At 39.9% G+C, this 15,017-nt stretch overlaps 1 protein-coding gene across 3 annotated transcripts in view; it reads left to right on the forward strand.

Moving 5' to 3' along the window:
* The window catches only part of LOC100673631 (zinc finger protein 454), a 67,121-nt gene that overhangs the window by 295 nt on the left and 51,809 nt on the right, over window positions 1-15,017 (forward strand). The window contains exons 2-4 of one of the 3 annotated variants that reach the window (XM_064279251.1): window positions 1,467-1,559; window positions 11,999-12,171; window positions 12,484-12,579. The gene's annotated coding sequence lies outside the window, so the exon portion shown is untranslated. Of the gene's footprint in view, window positions 1-458; window positions 1,560-11,998; window positions 12,172-12,483; window positions 12,580-15,017 lie in introns of those variants that run through there. The other 2 variants (XM_064279253.1, XM_064279252.1) reach the window with 2 other exon arrangements.

Consider the following 15,017-nt stretch of genomic DNA (forward strand, 5'->3'; position numbering starts at 1 on the left):
GCCCTGGGGAATCAGTCAAGGGCCAGTTTTCTCCCCCGACGCTGTCCTTTCACCACCGGTTCCGGGAGAGCGCCGAGGCCCGGGAGCGGAGAGGGCGGGGGACCTGGCTGGCTGCCCCAGGTCCAAGGAACCCAGGTCTCAGCTCGGGGAGTCTTTCGGTCTCTGGGCTCCTTCCCACCGCTGCTCTCCTTGAGCCCCGCGCATCTTTGTCCCGAGACATGTAGCGAATTTGGAGGGAAACGACTCAATCGGATGTCTTGGGGGATGCTGGACTGGGGTGCGAGATCTCCGGGCCCCAGCGCCTGCCCTTTGTGCTTTCTGATTGCAAGTGGCGCTCGTGTGGGGTACCCTTGACCTTATAGTTAGGGAGGCCCACCCTGTGCAGACTTCTAGTCTGAGAGTCTTTTTCTTTAAATTATTTATTTATTTTCTCTACAAAAATACAAGTTCACCGTAGGACAGCTGGAAAATGCAGTTGAGAAAAAGTAGGGGGGGGGACACACGCTAGAATGTACAGAAATGTGCACGTTGAAATGTGTATGTCAGGATATAGGTATTTTAAAACGAAAATATGGATATCAATATCAGTACAGTTTTGTAGCCTACCTCACACCATATACAAAAATTAACTCAAAATGAATCAATGACCTCAATATAAAAACTAAAACCATAAAATTCTTACAAGAAAACATAGGGGTTAACCTTCAGGACATTGGATTTGGCAGTGGATTCTTAGATACAACACCAAATACATGAGCAACAAAAGGAAAAAAATAGATTTCATCAAAATTAAAAACTGTGCATCAAACGGCATTATCAAGAAAGTGAAAAGACCAAAAAAAAAAAAAATGGCAGAAAATATTTAGAAATCATAAACTTGATAAGGGTTTAATATCCAGGATATGTAAAGAACTCCTACAGCTCAACAAAAAGGCAACTCCATTTAAAAATGGGCAAACAACTTGAATAGACATGTAGCACAAGACAGGAAATTTAACCTCAGTATTCACTAACCAAAAGAAAACAAACCTGTTGCTGCGGAACCAGTTTCCACTCATAGCAGTGGTTAAGAGATATGACTGCTAACCAAAAGGTCAGCAGGTCAAATCCACCAGGTGCCTTTTTGAAACCCTGTAGGGCAGTTCTCTGCCTTATAGGGTTGCTATGAGTCAGAATCAACTCAGTGGCAAAGGGTTTGGTTTTTTGGTTTTAGGTACAAATTAATTGGGAATGTGTTAAGTTTATAATTAACTTCAAAGGAATGACAACTTAGAATTTTGAAACATCCTTCCAGGAATAGGGTATTTTTCTTTATTTTAAGAAATTTACTAAATAGCATTAATAAACATAAATAAAACTTTTTCTTTATATATATGTTGTACATGCCTTTTAGTTTATCTGTAGGTATTTTATTTATTTTTTGTTATAGGAGTCTGGTTTCTCATAGCATCTTTTTCTTCACTCAGCTCTGCCTTCTCTGAATTCTCCCCAACTCCTAGGAATGACCACACGGGAAGGAGAAGACAATGGCTGCTGGGCCTCTGCCATTGAGAGCTCAGGTGAGCTCATTTTTCTCTCTCATATCTCTCCCATATTTGTAAATTGTACGTGGGCTTCGGAAACCCTGGTGGCATAGTGGTTAAGTGCTATGGCTGCTAACTAAAGGGTTGGCAATTTGAATCTGCCAGGCGCTCCTTGGAAACTCTATGGGGCAGTTCTACTCAGTCCTGTAGGGTGGCTATGAGTCAGAATTGACTTGACGGCACTGGGTTTGGTTTGGTTTTTATGTGGGCTTCACTGTACTGGACAGAGCTATTGAGATATCATGATGTTGGATATTTTTCACAGCGTCTCCCTCAGGGTCCCTCACCTCTGTTCTTAGCTACCACTTATTCATTGGGAGACCCTAGCCTGCTGAGCTTTTGGTGCTATTCAAGGGTGAGAAAAGGAATAAAAATCATATGAGAAATGGTTCTCGTGCTTATAGGGCTTATGGACTCTAAGGGAATCTAAATCAGGACAGTCTGTACAGGATACAGTATAATGATTGCGCATGAATATGATAATAAGGACAAGTATGGCTGTTGTTGTTGTTAGGTGCTGTTGAATCAGTTCCAACTAATAGCCATCCTATGAGTCGAAACACTGCCTGGTCCTGTGCCATCCTCACAGTAGTTGCTGTGTTTGAGCCTGTTAGTGCAGCCACTGTGTCAGTCCATTTCCTTTAGGGTCATCTTCTTTCTCATTGACCTTCTATTTTACCAAGCATAATGTCCTTCTCGAGGGACATGTCCAAAATATGTGAGACCAAGTCTCGCCATCCTTGGTTCCAAAGAACATTCTGGGTATACTTTTTCCAAGACAGATTTGTTAGCTCTTTTGGCAGTCCATGGTATATTCAGTATTCTTCACCAACGCCATAATTCAAAGGCATCAATTGTTCTGTTTTCCTTATTCATTGCCTAGCTTTACGTGTATATGAAGCAATTGAAGGCACCATGGCTTGGGTCAGGCACACTTCAGTCCTTAAACTGACGTCTTTGCTTTTTAACAGTTTAAAGAGGTGTTTTGCAGCAGATTTGCCCAGTGCAATGTGTTGTTTGATTTCTTGACTGCTCCTTCCATGGGTGTTAATTGTGGCGGCAAGTTAAATGAAATCCTTGACAGCTTCAATATTTTCTGCATTTATCGTGATGCTTATTGGTCCAGTTGTGAGGATTTTTGTTTTCTTTATGTTGAGGTGTAATCCATACTGGAGGCTGTAGTCTTTGATCTTCATCAGTAAGTGCTTCAAATCCTCTTCACTTTCAGCAAGCATGGCTATGTCATCTGCATAATGCAGGTTGTTGATGAGTCTTCCTCCAATCCTGGTGCTGCATTCTTCTTCTCTTAGTCCAGCTTCTCGTATTATTTGTTCAGCATACAGGTTGAATAGGTATGATGAAAGGATACACCCCTGATACACACATTTCATGACTTTAAACCATGCAGTATCCCCTTGTTCTGTTCAAACGACTGCCTCTTGGTCTAAGTACAGGTTCCTCATGCGCACAATTAAGAATTCCCATGGTTCTCAATGTTATCCATAATTTGTTATGATCCACCCAGTCAGATGTCTTTGCATAGTCAATAAAACACAGGTAAACATCTTTCTGGTATTCTTTACTTTTCAGCCATGATCCATCTGACACCAGCAATGATGTCCTTCACTCCAACTCCTCTTCTGAATCCGGCTTGAAATTCTGGCGGTTCCCTGTCCATGTATTGTTGCAACCACTTTTGAATGATCTTCAACAAAATTTTACTTGCATGTGATATTAATGATATTGTTTGATAATTTCCACATTCAGTTGGATCACCTTCGTGGAAATAGGCATAAATATGGATCTCTTCCAGTCAGTTGGCCAGGTAGCTGTCTTCCAAATTTCCTGGCATAGACAAGTGAGGCCTTCCAGCACTGCATCTGTTTGTTGAAATATCTCAATTGATACTCCATCCATTCCTAGAGCCTTCTTTTTCTCCATTCCCTGCAGTGAAGCTTGGGCTTCTTCCTTCATTACCATCGGTTCTTAATCATATGCTACCTCCTGAAATGATTGAATATTGAACAGTTCGTTTCGGTACAGTGACTCTGTGTATTCCTGCCATCTTCTTTTGATACCTCCTGCATCGTTCAGTATTTTCCCATGGAGTCCTTACATATTGCAACTTGAAGCTTGAATTTTTTCTTTCGTTCTTTCAGCTTGAGAAATGCTGAGCGTGTTCTTCCCTTTTGGTTTTTTAACTCCAGATCTTTGCACATATCATTGTAATATGACATGTTATGACATTATAATATGACAAGTATGGCTAGGTACCCAGAATGTCAGTGTTCTAACACCTAGAGGAGGAGAATATCAGTGTGGAACAAAAAGTAGGGAGTGTCAGCTTGTCTGAAGGGTAGGGTAGAGACAAGTGGAGAAGATTTGCTTTATGGAAAGTGGTCAGGCTTCAGAGTCAGGGTTTCCCAAGTTTGAATTTTGACTCTACTATTTAATAGATCCACTGTCTTGAGCAAGTGACTTGACCTCTCTAAAGCATCAGTTCCTCATGGTGGTAATAGAAATAACAGCGTTAAATGAGTGCTCACCACATACTGACATTGTTAAGAATTTCACATGGCTTATTTCACTTAATAATACCTACTTCGTAGGTTTATTGAAAGTTCAAATGATATAATGTAAGTAAAAAGTGCCTAGCATCCCGAATAGTCAAAAAAATCTTGAAAAAGAATAACAAAATTAGAAGACTAATGCTTCCCAATTTCAACACTTACTACAAATCTACGGTAATTAAAACAGTGTGGTGCTAGTATAAGGACAGACACATATATAGAGAGATCAATGGAATAATGTTGAGAGCCCAGAAATAAATACATGTGTCTATGACCAACTGATTTTTGACAAGGGTTCCAGGTCTATTCAGTGGGGACAACTGGATTTCCACATGCAGAAGAATTAAGTTAGACCCCTACTTCACACCATATACAAAAATTAACTCAAATGGATCAATGACCTCCTTATAGAAGCTGAAACCATAAAATTCTTAGAAGACACAGGGGTTAAACTTCGGGACCTTGGATTTGGCAGTGGGTAATTAGATACAGCACCAAATGCATGAACAACAAAATAAAAAATATATAGATAAAATTGGACTTCATCAAAATAAAAACTTTTGTGCACAAAAGGACATTATCAAGAAATTGAAAAGACCTACAAATGGGAGAAATATTTGGAAATTAGATATTTGATAAGGGTTTAATATCCAGAACATACAAACGACTCCTACAACTCAACAAAAAGACAACCCAATTTAAAAATGGGCAAATGACTTGAATAGACATGTAGCACATAAAAAGATACTTAACCTCATTCATTGTTAACCAAAAAAAACCAAACCTGTTGCCGTGGAGTCAGTTCCAACTGACAGCGACCCTATAGGACAGAGTAGAACTGCCCTGTAGGATTTCCAAGGCTGTAATGTTGTGGAAGCAGACTGCCACATCTTTCTCCTGTGGAGTGGCTGGTGGATTCAAACCACAAACCTTTCAGCTAGCAGCCCAGCTCTTAACCGTTCAGCCACCAGGACTCCTTTGTTAGTCACTAAGGAAATGCAAATCAAAACGACGATGACGACAACAACGAATTCACACCACCTAGGATGGCTATAAGGAGCCCTAGTGGCACAGTGGTTAAGTGCTTGGATGCTAACCAAAAGGTTAATGATTTTAACCTACCAGTTGCTCCGTAGGAGAAAAAACTGGCAGTCTGCTTCCATAATGATTAAAGCCTTGTAAACCCTATAGGGCAATTCTACTGTCCTACAAGGTCACTATGAGTCAGAATTTACTTGATGGCCATGGATTTTTTTGTAGGTGGCCCAATGGTGGAGCGCTTGAATGCTAACTGAATGGTGGCTTTCAAACCCACTAGCTGCTCCACAGGAAAAACGTGGCGGTCTGCTTCTATAAAGATTACAGCCTTGGAAACCCTATAGGGCATTTCTTCTCTCTCCTGTAGGATCGCTATGAGTTGGAATTGACAGCAGTGGGTAATGGGTGAGAGGGCTGTTATTTAAAAAAATGGAACATAACAAGTGTTGGCAAGAATGTGGAGAAATTGTAACCCTTGGACATTGAAGCTGCTTATTTCAAACGCTGTGAATTACCCTGTGCTTAATATAGTGCTGGGAGAAAAATAGACCCATACTAAGTGGGACAGAGAAAGGTGAAAAAATCTTAAGGAATTAACAACAGATACATTTTATGAATGATATCATTGTTTCACACCAGCCTTTTAAATGTCTTGTTGTAGTTATCTAAATTAGTACATCACAAGCCAGAGGCTAGCACCAAACCAAACCAAATCCATTGCTATCGAGTTGATTCCAACTCATAGCAACCCTAGAAGATAGAGTAGAACTGCCCCATAGGAGCATCTGGTAGAATTGAACTGCCAGCCTCTTGGTTAGCAGCTGAACTCTTAACCAAGATGCCACCAGGATTTCCGGGGACCCAAAAGTACATTTTATAAAGAGACAAGCTCTGTGGCACACTCGAGGGCTATTACCTTTAGGTGTTGAGAAGGTAGGCAAGTAAGGAAGATGAACATACAGCATATAACAATCTAAATTTGGACTTTTTGCCAAATACATCCAGCTAGCAGTTTATTGTAAACAGCTGATTCATTTTCAGAAGGGGAATGAATCTCATATTTCCCATTTGTATCTTCCTTTTTTCTTTCTTTTTTTTTTTTTACCAAGAAGGGGATTGTGATGGTTAAGAATGTTTGTCAACCTGGTTGGGCCATGATTCTCAGTGGTTTGGCAGTTATGATGTAGTTTGGCGGCTATGTAATGATGTAATCTCCTCCATAATGAGATCTTATATAATGTAATCACTTCCATGATGAGATCTGATATGAACAGCCAGCCAGTTGAAAGGGAGTTTCCTTGGGGGTATGGCCTGCATCTGATATATGTGGACTTTCTGGTAAAGCTCGCTGGCTTTTGCTCACTCTGGATCCTGCAGCTGCCTCCTCATCTGCCCTCTGGGTTTTGGAACTTGAGCTAGCAGCTTACCTGCTGATCTTGGGATTCATCAGCCTCTGCAGCCTGTGAGCGAGCAGGTTGCCATCTGACCTGCTGATCTTGGGGTTTGTCGGCCTCTGCAGCTTGTGAGCCAGAGGCCTGCTGTCCGACCTGCCAATCTTGGGTTCACCACCACCTGCAGCTCTGTGAGTCAGAAGTAGCCTCCAGCCTGACCCATGGTCTTGGGACTTTCCAGCCTCTACAACTGTGTGAGCCATTTCCTTGATATTAATGTCTCTCTCTCTCTCTGCATCTGTCTATCTGTCTGTCTGTCTATCTATCTATCTATATGAATCTCTGTATGTGTGTGTATATATATATTTCTCTCTGTATACATGTACGTATGTATATGTTTATGTGTGGTTATATACACTTATATATACCTACATACATTCATATATATATATTATATATACACGTTTAAGTGCTCTTGCTCCTCTAGAGAACCTAGCCTAAGAAGGGCTTATGTTTTTGTTTTCACATACATTTACCTCATCTGATGTTTATATGAGACCTGGTGGTGCAATGGTTAAGAGCTCGGCTGTTAACCAAAAGGTCAGCAGATTGAATCCACCACCTGCTCCTTCGAAACTCTATGGGGCAGTTCTACTCTGTCCTATAGGTCACTATAAGTCAGAATTGACTCGACGGCAACAGGTTTGGTTTTGTTTTATCTCTGCTTACAACAAACTGACATATAAGTTTATTGTAAGCAGCGATCAGAAAATGTAAGTATCAGATGAAACTGAAGTACGACCTTGAATACACCCAGCCTGAATTTAGAGACCATCTCAATAATAGATTTGATTCACTAAACACTGATGACCAAAGACCAGCAGAGTTGTGGGATGACATCAAGGACATCATTTATGAAGAAAACAAAAGATCATTAAAAAGACGGGAAAGAAAGAAATGACCAAATAGATATCAGAAGAAATGCTGAAACTTGTTCTTGAGTACAGAGTGGTTAAAGTGAGTGGAAGAAATGGTGAAGTAAAGGAGGTGAACAGAAGATTCAAAGGACGACTGGAGAAGACAAGATAAAGTATTATATTGAAATATACAAAGACCTGGAGTTAGAAAACCAAAAGAGATTAGAATGCACTCAGCATTTCTCAAGCTGAAAGAACTAAAGAATAATTCAAGCCTTGAGCTGCAGCATTGAAGGATTCTGTGGACAAAAAGAGCTGGACTGCTAACCAAAAGGTTGGCAGTTCAAATCTACCAGCCACTCCTTGGAAACCCTATAGAGCAGTTCTGGTATGTCCTATTAGGGTTGCTATGAGTCAGAATCGAATTGACAGCAATTGGTTTTTATGTACAAAAAACTGAATGACACAGGAAGCACCAAAAGAAGATGGAAGGAATACACAGTCACTGTACCAAAAATAATTGGTCAATGTTCAGCCATTTCAGGAGGTAGCATATGATCAAGAACCAGTGGAAGAAGTCCAAGCTGCATTGAAGACATTGGTGGAAAACAAGATTCCAGAAATTTTTCAAATACCAATTGAGATGCTCCAACAAATGCATGCAACACTGGAAGCTTTCACTCATCTATGCCAAGAAATGAGGAAGAGAGCTACTCAGCCAGCTGACTGGAAGAGATCCATATTTGTACCCATCCCAAAGAAAGGTGACCCAAGAGAATTTGGAAATTATCAAACAATATCAATTGCTGGAGATAATTCAAAAATGGTTGCAGCAGTACATGGACAAGCAACTACTAGAAATTCAAGGTGGATTCAGAAGAGGACATGGAAAGAGGGATATCATTGCCAGTGTCAGATGGATCTTGGCTCAAAGCAGAGAATACCAGAAAGACGTTTACCTGAGTTTTATTGACTATGCAAAGGCATTTGGCTGTGTGGATCATAGCAAATTATGAGTAACATTGCAAAGAGTGAGAATTCCAGAACACTTAATTATGCTCATGCAGAACTTATACATAGATTAAGAAGCAGTTGACAAAACAGAACAAAGGGCTACTGTGTGGTTTAAAATCAGAAAAAGGTATGTGTCAGGGTTGTATCCTTTCACCATACTTATTCAATCTGTATGCTGAGCAAATAATCTGAAAAACTGGACTATATGAAGAATGTAGCATCAGAATTGGAGGAAAACTCATTAACAACCTGCGATATGTAGATGACACAACCTTGCTTGCCAAAAGTAAAGATGATTTTAAGTACTTACTGAGGAAGGTCAATGACCTCAGCCTTCAGTGTGGTTTACACCTCAACAGAGAGAAAACAAAAATCCTTTCAACTGGCCCAATTAAACAACATCATGATAAATGGTGAAGAAATTGAAGTTGTCAAGGATTTCAGTTTTCTTGGATCAAGAATCAATGCCCATGGAAGCAGCAATCATGAAATCAAGTGATATATTGCATTGGACAAATCTGTTGCAAAAGACCTCGTTAAGGTGCTAAAAAGCAAAGATGTCACTTTGAGGACTGAGGCGCGCCTGACCCAAGCCATGGTGTTTTCAGTCCCGTCATATGCATGTGAAAGCTGGACAATGAATAAGGAAGACCAAACAAGAACTGATAATTTGAATTTTAGTGTTGCCGAAACAAACAAAAAAAAAACAAACCAAACCCACTGCCGTCCAGTCGATTCTGACTCATAGTGACCCTATAGAACAGAGTAGAACTGTTCCATAGAGTTTCCAAGGAGCACCTGGCAGATTCGAACTGCTGACCGCTTGGTTAGCAGCCATAGCACTTAATCACGACACCACCAGGGTTTCCAGTGTTGCCAAAGAATATTCAATATAACATGGACTGCCAGAGAATTAACAAATCTATCCTGGAGGAAGTACAGCCAAAATGCACCTTATAAGCGAGGATGGTGAGAATTTGTCTTGCTTACTTTGGACATGTTGTCAGGAGGGACCAATCCCTAGAGAAGGGACATCATGCTTGATAAAGTAGAGTGTCAATGAAAAAGAGGAAGACCCTCTACGAGATGGATTGATACAGTATACACAACAACGGCCTTAAACACAGCAGTGATTGTAAGGATGGCACAGGACCACGCGACGTTTCATTTTATTATACATAGGGTTGCTATGAGTCAGATCCAACTCCATGGCATCTAGCAACGTCAACAACATCCCTGCTTTCTTTTTATTTGCATTCGCCTGCTATATTTTCTCTCTGTTCTCTCACCTCCCTTTGAAAAAAAACCAGAATTTGGCTTGTGGTTTAAAATGGAATTACAGTAGTTACAGGAGGGGGATCATGGAGGGAACACTCAGTTTTGAACCAATGACCTCTTGATCTACAGTCAAATAGTCTACCACTGAGCTACATCCCATCCTTGATGTGTGGTTTAGATACATGTATTTAACTGTTCTGGATTGTTTTAGGTTTATTTTTTATAGGTTTCATATTAAAAAAAAAAAAACCCACTGCCGTTGAGTCGATTATGACTCATAGCGACCCTATAGGACAGAGTAGAACTGCCCCGTAGAGTTTCCAAGAAGCACCTGGCGGATTCGAACTGCCGATCTTTAGGTTAGCAGCTGTAGCGCTGAACCACTTTGCCACCAGGGTTTCCTATTGATGGGTTTTAATCTCATTTTAGAGTTTATGTCTTTTAATAGATAAAGTCAACCCAATTATGTGTGTTGTTCTACATGTGTTAGGTCTTTTTTTCTGGCTATGTAATGATTTGTGGTTGTTATACTTTCTTATTTCTTTTTTTTTCCTTTATTTTACATTTGCTGAACTGATGATGTTTTCATGATTCATTTTTCCCTCTCATAAAATGGAAATTCTACCATTTGAATCGTATTAGCAGCTGCACGACTAAGTGCTCAGCTGCTAACCGAAAGGTATACAGTTCAAACTCACCAGTTGCTGCATGGGAGAAAAGACCTGGCAACTTGCTCCCATAAAGATTTCAGCGTAGAAAACCCTGTGGGATATAGTTCTGCTCTGTCCTGTGCAGTCACTTTGAGTCAGAATTGACACTACAGCTCACAACAAGTAGCTAAACTACATTTACTTTCCCTAACAATATTTGTCAGTGATTTTTAACGTATATATTTTGTCATTTTGATATGTTGATTAAATAAAAATTAGGGGGAAATAATGAAATAGAAATATAATGAACACCATGCCCAGGATTTACACTTTTTCTGGAGTTCACAGTTAATGGAATCTAAAATATGCAGATTTCTTTGGAATTGGATTTGCTGTAGCTCCTGTGTCTTCAGTTTCAGTTCTCCCCTCTCTGCTAATTTTCTTCCCTCTATGCTAATTTTCTCCCTTTTGCATATAGACATGCTAAGATGCTCTCTGCCCTAAAAACTTTTTCCATTACTTTATTTCCTTTACCTGTTCATTACTTATTTCCAGGCATTCTTAACTCTCATATTTTTCACAAAAAGTTTTAAGTAATTTAATCCGACTGCTTCTGATTCCTTAAAAAAAAAACCCGACCTGAGAGGTTAGCTCCCATTTATTCTGTTATCCACTGTAAGCTGACTTCTGCCTACACCACTCTGTGGAAATTACCTCATTTTCAAATCTGCAATTCTCTTTTCAATTATTGTTCTGTTTGACCTGCTCCCACTTCTGATACTTTTGACCACTACCTCCTTCTTGGCACTCTCTCTGCCCCTGACCTCTACTTCAATCCTGAATCTCCTTCTACCTCTCCTTTTGTCTTTCTCCAAATCCCTTGCTTGCTGAGGGTTGCTAGGGTTCTTTTCTTTACCTTCTGCTCTTCTCACAACACGGGGAGTTGGATAAACTTGGATTCTAGCCCCAGCTGTGTTAACTTGGATAAGTTATCTAACCTTTTTGATCCTCAGGTTCCTCATCCATAAAATGATAATGTTATCAATCTAACAGGTAGTCATACTGATTAAATGAGGTGAGGCTTGTGAGTCTCCTATTAGTATAAAACACAGTACCAACGTGAGTTATCGTACGTGGAGACCACCACTCAGTTACATAGTCCCTCACTAAACAGATGCTGAATGCTTACAGTGTTTTAGTTCCTATGCTAAGGGTTAGGGAACAAAGCTGCAATGGGCTTATAAATTTGAAATGCCATTTTCAAATCAAGCTGGGGTTTTTTAATTGGTCTCTCATAGACCAATCACATTCTAGATTAATCCTGTCGCACGTGCTTTCCCCACTTACTGGGATTCCCACTTCCTATCCTCCAGTGAAATCTAGAGCAACCTTTAGCTCCTTTCCCTGTTACTCTCTTCTACCTCTTCCTGTCCTTTCTCAAAGCAGTTTCTGTGTTGTATTTATCTCTGATTATTTTGTGGTAATATTTATTTTCGCTGTGGATGTTCTCCATCCTATCACTTCTCCTCCTAGTGCTGCTTGTTTCTTCACTCACAGGGTTTTGTTGGCATAATTGCTTGTTGAGCAGGAATGTATAGTTTCAGGAGTCAGTGACATTCAAGGATGTGTCTGTGGACTTCACTTGGGAGGAGTGGATTCAACTAGATTCTTCGTAGAGGAACTTGTATGGGAAAGCTATACTGGAGAACTACAGAACTTGGTCTCACTAGGTAAGGACTTTTTGTAACTCAAAATCTACTTTTCACACTTCTTTTTTTTTTTTTTTTTCTCTCAAAGCTGTACAGCCTCTGAAATTTGCAAATTTAGTCTTGTAATCCCTGATTTTGTAGAACATTATTTTAGGGTGTTTGTTTGGTGTCCCCTCTTTCCAAGGTAAAATGCCTTTTCTGCATAGAATTGAAAATGGGCAACATTAGAATTCACCTTCTTTCAGAAGCCCTGAGGGGAAGAAATAAGAACAAGTGCTGGGATTGGGTTTTATACTCAGTTCAGAACCTAAATTTTGCATCTTTCCTCCTTAGCAGGGTATCAGCTTTCCAAACCAAATGTTATTTCCCGGCTAGAACAAGAAGAACTGAGCCTGGGGGAAAAAGAACTTCTGGGGCACGTCTCTCCAGGTGGGTATCAGGCTGCGAGGACTTGTTACATGTGTGTGTCCTGTTGCGGAGAAAGCCCTTCAGGGATCTCTGAGTATCTGAAGAGAATGTGACCGTTTGTACTCTTTCAAATACCTCCAATTTCCTGATACTTCTCATTCTCCCTGGGTCTGACTCTGACTCCCGCATGTCCTTATGTGATGGGCATTAGATGAGTTATCACATTTGAGGCACTTAAACATCGCCTGCAACATACTGAGCATTCTATAAATGTTAGTAATTATTTCCTCTGTTTTCATCTGTACTTCAAATCTCTTTCTTTCTCCTCTGGGCCCTTATGCTCTTTTCCAAGTATTTCTTTTCCTCAGTCTTAACCTATATCCAGCAGTCCCTTTACTTTATTCATTTAAACGTTTGTAAGCTTTTTCTTATTTAAAGGGAATTAACTTTTCTCTTCCTCTACATTGTACAGTCATTTTACACAGGTCTTCATTTAAAAACAAATGAAAAATGACTTTGGCATTGCCTTTTCTTCTAGCGATCTTTCATTTTATGTATTTCCTTTCTCATTGTCATATTTTTAATCTGTATCTGCTACCCATTCAGTTCCATTCTCCTCTAAACATTTAATGCTGCTTTACCTTTGTTATCTGGTTTCTAACCCCTCTCACAGCTGAGATTTCTCTTTTAGATGTTATCACTAACTTTTCTCTAAGCAAATGTGTCTTACACCTTTGTCTTCTTTACTTTATGCAAGCATTGATCACTACTTCTTTCGATGCTTTTTTTTTTTAAATTAAAAAGACAGGCAAATATATATTTGATCTCTGGATGGTATTGTTCTAAGTAGAGAGCAATAAAATAAATTATAAAAAAATGTATTAATAGGAAAAAAAATAATTTAAGACCATTCTGTTGGTTTCCAATAAGCTTTCTAAAGCATAGGATTCTAGGAGCAGAATCAATGGGTCAAAGAAAAATGAGTTTTTATGGCTCTTCTATATAATGTACAATTTAGGAGATTATTTTATACTTTTAATGCTAATTTATTAGATATAAAATGATCCCCTGAGGGAGCTTTAATTGCTTTGATTACAGAGTTCTCTGGATTTGATTACTGTTTATTTTTGTGTAAATAATCTATTCAGTCAGCAAATATCTATTGAGCACTAAGGCCCTGCTCCTAGCACTGGGAATACAGCCGTAAACAAAACGAAGTTTCCTCTTGGAAACTTATAGTCCATGGGGGAAACAATAAATGAAGAAAGAAAGAAAGAAGGGAGGGAGCAAGAGTAGGGAGGAGATATTAAGGACTGAATTGTGTGCCCCCAAAGTATATGTTATAAATCCTAACCCCTGTACCTGTGGTTGGAGCCCTGGTGGCGCAGTGGTTAAGAGCTCAGGCTGCTAACCAAAAGATCAGCAGTTTGAATCCACCAGCTGTTCCTTGGAATTCCTATGTTTTTTCCATAGCACTTATTAGTAAATACTGAATATTTTACTTACCATTATGTTAGTTGCCTTTCCTCTTCTCCATGAGAGCAGAAATTTGTTGTATTCATTGCTATATCCTTAGTGCTGTGAACATTGCCTGGCTCAATAAATGTTTTTTGAATGAATGGTTTATCATGTTCAAAAGACTATGCTGGCTGTTGTATTGAGATTGCATTATAGGGGGAGTAAGAAGCCCAGACAGCAGGAGTAGTTTAACTATTACAAGGGGATGGAAGGAATATGAAAGGTTTGTTGTTGTTAGGTGCCGTTGAGTTGGTATCGACTCATAGCGACTCTATAGGACAGAGTAGAACTGCCCCATTGGGTTTCCAAGGAATGGCTGGTAGATTTGAACTGCTTACCTTTTGGTTAGCAGCTGAGCTCTTAACCACTACGCCACCAGGGCTCCATATTAAAGGCTAGAAGGAATAAATCAGCTTGATCTAGTAAGAGCAGGACCTGATTCCCAACCTTCTCCCTCCCTAATTACTCTATAAGCTCTTGATCTGTACTATGGCCTGTTCTAGCCATAAGTACTGAAGGATTTGGGCTTTACCTGACATCTTGGTCCTGGGGACTCTTGCTCATATCCTGATGAGTACTAAAATTATATAAATCCTAAGGAAGGAGCCCTGGTGGTGCAGTAGTTAAAGCACTCCAGCTGCTAACCAAGAGGTCGACAATTAGAACAACTAGATGGCGCCAGTTAATACCATCGACTGCTCTGACAGGGATCACAACAGAGGATCCCAGACAGTGGGAGAAAAATGTAGAACAAAATTCAAATTCACACGCATAAAGAAAAGACCAGGCTTGCTGGTCTGACAGTGACTGTAGAAACCCCAAAAATGTGGCCCCTGGACACCTTTTTAAGTCAGTACTGAAGTCACTCCTGAGGTTCATCCTTCAGCCAAAGATTAGACAGGTCTGTAGGGCCAAGAATAACACACGTGAGGGACATGCTT

The sequence above is a fragment of the Loxodonta africana genome, chromosome 2 (assembly GCF_030014295.1).
Source record: "Loxodonta africana isolate mLoxAfr1 chromosome 2, mLoxAfr1.hap2, whole genome shotgun sequence".
Taxonomy (NCBI): Eukaryota; Metazoa; Chordata; class Mammalia; order Proboscidea; family Elephantidae; genus Loxodonta; species Loxodonta africana.